The sequence below is a fragment of the Adiantum capillus-veneris genome, chromosome 19, assembly GCF_014529385.1.
Source record: "Adiantum capillus-veneris isolate H3 chromosome 19, ASM1452938v2, whole genome shotgun sequence".
Lineage (NCBI taxonomy): Eukaryota > Viridiplantae > Streptophyta > Polypodiopsida > Polypodiales > Pteridaceae > Adiantum > Adiantum capillus-veneris.
In genome coordinates, this window is record NC_140949.1 from 105,819,238 (window position 1) to 105,827,463 (window position 8,226).

General features: G+C 44.6%; 2 pseudogenes; both read left to right on the forward strand.

Moving 5' to 3' along the window:
• Positions 1 to 4,694: 4,694 nt before the first annotated feature.
• On the forward strand, positions 4,695 to 7,960 carry LOC147434603 (uncharacterized; annotated as a pseudogene).
• On the forward strand, positions 6,180 to 6,627 carry LOC147434604 (uncharacterized; annotated as a pseudogene).
• Positions 7,961 to 8,226: the final 266 nt, after the last annotated feature.

Below are 8,226 nucleotides of genomic sequence, written 5' to 3' on the forward strand. Positions count from 1 at the left end.
GGCTAAAAAACAGGATTTGACAATTTTTGTAATTTGGTCATAACTTACAACTTTAACATTTATTTCTCCCTAGAAGCATCAGGACATGTTGAGGACTACTAAAGATATTTCTCTAGCATTATAGACCTCACAAACATGAATTCTAGAGTGGTATAGTTGCAAAAAGTTGAAAAAAGCCAAAAACAGGACCCGTTTTTTCACACAGTTTAGTTTGTGAAATGTTGTGCAAGGACAAGGTTAAAGATGGAATTGATATTCCAAAAAAATGCCAAGTTTTTTTCAGCTCATGAGACAACTTTCTAGATAGATAGCACCTCAAAATCCATTTTGAAACTCTTGACATAATTCAAGGAAAATGGTCACTTAACAAGACATAAAAGTGTCCCAGGACATAAAAGTGTCCCATTACCAACCTAGTGTTAATACAAATGGATACATAATTCTGCATGCACTCATTTTAAAAAAAGGTTCACACTTACAGGCTGTAGTGTACGACATGCATTTTCAAATGCTTCACGATTGATTTTGTTGTTCTCATACAGCCAGCACCATGTCTGATATTCGGAGTGGCTCTCTCTGTATCTCTAGATCTCTCGGCTTGGGCGGATCACAGACCTAACCTTATTACCACAAATTAAATCAATTCAAATGAAAATATGCGCACTCACAAATTTATATTTCCATGCTGCTTTTCCACCCGAGCCGTAATGCGTGGGCATTTGCTACGCCCTCGCCTCCACTTGTCGAGTGTGCGCCCCAGCAACTGCCGCTCTCTCGTCCTCCAACTCGCCCTGGGCTTTCTCCCACTCCTCGTCATGAACATTTCCAGGGCGATAGTTGTGACCCTCAGATTCACATGTTCACTTTGCCGCCCTCCGCACACTGGACTTCTTATTTTTCAAGAAATTCTTGATGTACTCCTCGAACCACTGCCTGGAGAACTCTTCCACTTTCGGATTAGGGAACCGCATGAGCAATGTCGTGTGAATGTACGTCAAGTCGGGTGGGTCCTGATCTTTGAAAGATTTGAAGAAATCTTGGTATGTCGAGTGGATCAGCTGGTTAAGGTGCCCTCGAAATGTCCTCCCCAAAGAGGAACCTAGATTCACCTCCCCCCCTCGAGGTATATAATAGTAGTAGCCACAAGCGTTCGGGGAGAGCGCATCGTGGTCCTCATCCTCATATGGAGCTCCAAGGGATGAACGACGAGGTCGCGGTGTAAGAGGAGGTGAATCTGTAGCAGTGCCCCCTCCACCACCAAAGCAGCAGGAGCCACTACCTCGATGAGAGCGTGAGCCACCACTACGGGAAGAGCGCTGGCCACCCAAAGAGCGTTGGCTCGAGCCCGAACCGCTGGGTGGTATAGGCGACGGATAACTCGACGGTGCAGGCGTGGATCGCTGCGAATGCAAGGTGGAGGGAGCTGCGGGTGGCAGGAAAGTCGAGGGTAAGGTGGAGGGAGGTGCTGTGACAGGCACACTCTGCACGATCGGAGTGTCGGTGCCCGGTGTCGCAAGCGGTGAGAGCCATTAGGCAGCCAATTGTGCGGGTGTGTACCGTCCTAGAAGACTCTGTTGCGAGGATAGACACTCTTCCTGGGCGCGGTATGCCCTCTCAAGGTCGGGATCGTGTACTGCATCTCAGAACCATCGAAAGCCGAAGGTGGATTGTGGTAGGTGGGAGGAAGACTACGAGTAGTAAGCATCACAAGCGTCCTCATAAGAGAGGTTCTCGGCGAGAAAGTCCTCTATGGATTGATAGCCGGGCGTGGAAGAGGATGCCATATCCTACAATTTCACAAAAAAAAGGACCCTAATTAACATTGGATTCTAGTCAAAGTGAGATTCTTTATTGCATAGGATTCCTCCTTGCATAGGATTCCTTTCATCCCCTATTTAAGAAATGGTTTGTGTGCTTATTTTTTTGCATCCATTTAGAGTGTGTGTGTGTATGCTTCTAATTAATCTATCGTGTGTGTGCGTTAGTGTGTGGCAAAGAAATTAATCTAGTGTGTGTGTGTGTGTGTGTGTTAGACCTTAATCTACCATTGGGCTTCTCGGTGACCATTGGGGTCTCAATCAACATCATCGCACACCCACATGGAGGTATGTTTTGGTATGCTTGTAACACATGCACACTAATGCAAGCGTTAGTGTGTGCTTGTAACACACACCAATGCATGCACACACACACACTAATGCAATCATTAGTATGTGCTAATGTGTGCTAGAGAGGTATGCACACACTAATGCTTGCATTAGTGTGTGCTTGGGCATGCATTAGTGTGTGGAAACACACTAATGCATGCACACACTAGTGCTTGCATTAGTGTGTGATTGTGCACAAATTAGTGTGTGCAAACACAGTAATTTGTGCACAATCACAAAGTAATGCTTGCATTAGTGTGTGTGTATATAATCCATGCACACACTAATGTGGGCATTAGTGTGTGATTGTGCACCAAATAGTGTGTGAAAACACACTAATTTGTGCACAATCACACACTAATGCAAGCATTAGTGTGTGCATGCATTATATACACACACACACACACACTCTAATGCAAGAATTAGTGTGTGTGTGTGTATAATGCATGCACACACTAATGCAGGGTTTAGTGTGTGATTATGCACAAAATAGTGTGTGAAAACACACTAATTTGTGCACAATCACACACTAATGCTTGCATTAGTGTGTGCTTGGACACAAATTAGTGTGTGGAAACACACTAATGCATGCACACACTAGTTCTTGTGCATGCATTAGTGTGTTAACACACTAATCCATGCACAAGCACACACTAATGCAAGCATTAGTGTTTTCTTGTAACGCATGGACACACTAATGTGGGCATTACTGTGTGAATATTGTGCACAAAATAGTATGTGAAAACACATTAATTTGTGCACAATCACACACTAATGCAAGCATTAGTGTGTGTGTATAATGCTTGCACACACTAATGCTTGCATTAGAGTGTGCTTGTGCATGCATTAATGTGTGCTAGAGAGGTATGCACACACTAACGCTTGCATTACTGTGTGCTTGGGCACAAATTAGTGTTTGGAAACACACTAATGCAGGGTTTAGTGTGTGATTGTGCACAAAATAGTGTGTGAAAACACACTAATTTGTGCACAATCACACAGTAATGCTTGCATTAGTGTGTGCTTGGGCACAAATTAGTGTCTGGAAAGACACTAATGCATGCACACACTAATGCTTGCATTAGTGTGTGCTTGTAACGCATGGACACACTAATGCGGGCATTAGTGTGTGAATATTGTGCACAAAATAGTGTGTGAAAACACATTAATTTGTGCACAATCACACACTAATGAAAGCATTAGTGTGTGTGTATCATGCTTGCACAAGCACACACTAATGCAAGCATTAGTGTGCTCTTGTAACGCATGCACGCACTAATGCGGGAATTAGTGTGTGATTGTGCACAAAAAAGTGTGTGAAAACACACTAATTTGTGCATAATCACACACTAATGCTTGCATTAGTGTGTGATTGTGCACAAATTAGCATGTGTGTGTGCGTGTGTGTACAATGTGTGTGTGCATGTTAGTGCATGTGTGTGTGCGTGTGCAATGTGTATGCGTTCTGTGTGTGCATGTGTGTGTATGTGTATGTGTTTGTGTGTGTTTATGTGTAGAAGAACGAGAAGAAAGAGAGAGAGTTCGAGCACTTACAGTCGTGACCTCGATCGCTTGGATATGGTGGGGATGGAGATGAAGAGAGTAATAGAGCTTGGAGATGGAGAGGGAGAAGGAGAGAGAGCTTGGAGATGGAGAGGGAAACAGGCCCGCGCAGAGAAGGAGCTCGTTTTTGAATTTTTGGCGTTCAATTTTGCGGGGGCAATTAGGTGCCCCCTTTATATAAAAAAGTTTGCTGGAAATTTTACCGCGCGTATTACCGCGTCTGCTCTCGCATGTATTACCGCAAAAATCTCTGATGAGACATTAAGGTTACGTCCACTGGATGACCTCTTGTACCCACCTCTCCCCTCTATCTTTAATGAGTGTCAGTCATGTCAGTACCAACATTCTTGATTCTTATTTTTCTTATTTAGTGTGTGGTCGTGTGTGGAGGTCGATTGGGATGACGTGGGTCCGCCGGTTGGCGCGGAACGAACTCGATGGTTGAGCGAGCGACTACCATGTCCATGTACGTGATGTAAGCATGCGATTGCACGGCTTCGGCATATATGCTTGGCTCACGTGGATGATTATGGACTATGGGAGGATCCGAGAAAACGCGCTCAAATGGAAACTAGCGATCCGAGGGTTTTGGCATCCATTGATGTCGCTTCCCATTGTAGTGTGATCGGGGGCGGAGGCGGGAGGAGGAAGGAAGAGCGATTGCGCTAGGAAGTAGTCATGGGAGGGGGGTCACAGCCACCGTCCGATGTGGGTGGGTCGCATGCGCATCCTACATCCACCACATATGGGGATCTCCCCACCACCCCGCCCCACATGGAGGTGGAGGAAGATCATTTGCACAATATGGTTGAGGATCTTCTTGCACGTGAGGCGGAGAATGAGTGTGAGCCTGAGTGTGCATGTGAAGAAGCCGCCCAAAAAACCAAAGATTCATTGTTGCTAGAGGCAGCACACACCGCTCTTTACGAGGGATGCTCCTACTCCATATTATGAGCGTCTCTTGAGATCTTGAATATTCAAGCAATGTTTGGATGGAGCAATGCAGGGGTCGATGCATTATTGAGGTACATTTAAGTGTAATAAGTGTTAGTTGTGTGAGTTTTTTTCGTGGTTATATGCAATAACGAGTGTTCTTTAATTATGTCATAGGCTATTAGGCAAGATGATGCCTAGAGGCAATCATCTTCCAAAAAATCGAAGGAAGGCACGACAGGTGGTCACAGGACTTGGGATGGACTATGATCGCATACATGCATGTGTCAATGATTGCGTGCTATTCCGCAATGAACATGCAGGGCTTGATGCTTGCCCCGAGTGTGGAGAATCAAGGTACAAAGAGGGAATGCAAGGAACCACAATACCTCGCAAGGTTCTTTGTCATTTTCCCCTCATTCCCCGCATCAAGCACATGTTTAGCACCAAAGGAACAAGCGAGCTTCTTACATGGCATATGACAAATCGCTCCACCGATGGGGTTATGAGAGTGCCGGCTGACTCGCGGGCATGGAAACACATTGAGCAGACATGGCAGGAGTTTAGAGAAGAGCATTGTCACTTTGAGGCTTGGTCTGGCTAGTGATGGGGTAAACCCATTTGGGCATCGGTCTACCTCATGGAGTAGTTGGCGAGTGGTTGTTGTGAACTACAACATTCCACTATGGGAGTCAACCAAGAAGGGGAACATTTTTCCCTCTCTTCTAGTCCCAGGAAAACACAAGGTCAAGAACATGGATATATATTTAGCACCTTTGATTGAAGAGCTTCAAGAGCTATGGAACGGCATAAATGTTTTTGATGTATCAAGACCACTTTGTGATCGGCGCACAATGATCAAGTGCATTCTCATGTGGACCATGCATGATTACCCCGGGCTTGGAGAGATTTATGGTAATACTTTGTGACGCTCTTTAATGTCTTTTCATTGGTCACTTATATGCGGTTATGTCTTTTGTTTTTGTAGAACTATCTACATCAAGACATAGTGCATACCCAACTTGTGGACCCTCACTCGTGACAGAGAGATCCGCTCTACTTGGTAAGGTGATCTACCCCAATAACCATCTCTTCTTGCCGCCCACACATCGATCTTATGCTCCACCGTGCAATGGGATGGAGCCACTCCATTGGACCATGGCCGATTGGGCAAGACATTGGAACGAGTATCACAACACATTGCCTCCTCCCAATGATCCACCTAGGGGTATGTCTAGGTACTCTATTTTCTTATCACTACCCTATTGGGCTTCATTGAAAATCCAACACCTATTGGATCCAATGCATGTGTTCAAAAATGTTGGGCAAGCTATATGGGATCACATAGTAGGCAAGAAAGATTCATTGGGGGCTAGAGAGGACATGAGGGCCATAAGGAGGCTCCCTCCTTTGGCCAAACCTCGCATGGGGCCTCGGGGGAAGATGGTTCTTCCAAAGGCACCTTGGATTCTATCAAGGGTGGATCAAAAGTGGATGAAACAAGTCATTGCATCCATCCGTACTCCAATAGGTTATATGCGCTCGCTCAAGGGTGCCTTCACTAAAACTAAGAAAGGAGGATCCACACAACTGTATGGGCTCAAATCCCATGATTGGTACAAGATTCTTCAGGTAATGTGTGTGTGTGTGTATGTGTGTGTATATGTGAGTGTGTGTGTATGTGGTTTAGGGTTCTGGATACTAATAAGTCTTTTTGTTTGTGCAATAGTTTGTGCTTCCAATTAGTATTAGTGGATTTGTGGGGACACGAAGGTAAAGGCTGCAATATTCAAGGTGGGAGAAGTTGTCAGGTATAACACATTTGATCCTCCCTCCTAAACTTTACTTTGAAGACTAACTTTACTATGAAGATTATGAAGGGTTTTTTGGTTACATGTTTGTGAGTTCCAAAGAAATCGAAGTTTCAGCCATTCCAACAGCTCGACTTCTAGCAATTGAAGCAACTTGTGCTATTGAGGATGCATTCCCACATTCTATCCTTGTTGGCCAAGTTCACCTATTGCTCCATCTTGTTGAAGAGATAGCCATTTGTGGTGTGGTTCACTCCAGGTGGATGTTCTTTCTTGAGAGGTTCCTAAAGACCTTGAAAGACTTTGTAAGGCTACGATCACATTCAGAGGTATTCATCGATCTTAAGCCTTAAACCTTCTTAGGATTGGATTTTATTCACAATGCTTTTTATTGGTTACTTTAATCACTAATGGTTTCATGTGTTCACGCAAGCATGGCAGAGGGTTGGGTTGTACAAGAGGCTTTTGTGTATGTCTCTTAATATCTTTTCACAATAGACCCATCATTGCCTCATTTAAAGACGGAGAAAGAGGATCCAAAAAAAACACGCAAACATTCCAAGTGGGAAAGGTTCTCTCTTGATTTTGGATAGGGAATTTCAAGCCATGGTCAAAAACTATTGTCTACTCAATGCTCCCATCATGGGCAAATGGGTGGATATGTATGTGGAGGTGCGTACAACGAGAGAAAGGGAGAGGGAAGCATGGAAGAGGTTGCATGGCGGTAGGCGAGCACCTCCCTTTCCCAAAGAGCTTTCCAAATACCCTGATCTAATTCCATTTGGGTGGATACACAATGCCATGACCAAGGCCTAGGCACAAGGAGAACAAATAAGCCCTAAAGAATGGGAGTACGCGCGAGGATGTCTACCAAGGGTAATATACTCAATGTGTTTAGTGTGTGTGTGCGAGTGTGTGTGTGTGGGTGTGTGTGTGCGTGTATGTGTGTCATCTCTCTCTCTCTCTCTCTCTCTCTCTCTCTCTCTCTCTCTCTCTCTCTCATCTATCCTGATTGGTTTTTGCAGGCCTTCACATTCAACTCTATGTGGTCCGAAGGATGTCATTTTTGAACCCGCAAGATAGATGAGCGTCGAACCACTCACGATAGTGGAGTTATGGGCAACTTTGACACGACAACACAAGAGGCGAGGGAATGTGGATCAATAGAGAGGATAATCAAAGTGTATTTCAGAACATTTCACAAATATCTCTTTGACTGCCGATGGTTTGCGGGTGAGGTTAAGAGACATGAGAATGGGCTCTATATGGTAGACTCTGGGCAATTTCATCGTGGGAAGACCGACAACTTGGTGCAGCCTAGTAGTTGTGAGCAGGTAAAGTCCATGTGCAACTTACTAAAAAATTATATGATACATATAAAGCTACATTCATGTTGTTGTTTGCTCTATGACCTACAGGTGTTTTATGTGCCTTGTATGTATCGAAGACGACTTTGGTATGTTATTCCAGTCACACCACGGAGTATATCTATCTTTGCAGATATGAACATAGAGACTTTGGCAGATCCCACCATACCATCTCAACAAGACGCCAATGACGATGATGCCGCTGAGGTCGAGGAGAACCAACCATTCCCAATAACCAACCATAGTGAGGAGGAGGACGAGGATGGAGAGGATGATGATGATTCAATAGGAGAGGCTGTAGAGGATGAATCAATAGATTTATTTGTTGATTTAGCTACCATGGGGTTGGACATGGATGTAAGCACCTGTAGAGATCTCTCGGAGGATGAAAATTAGTAAATATCT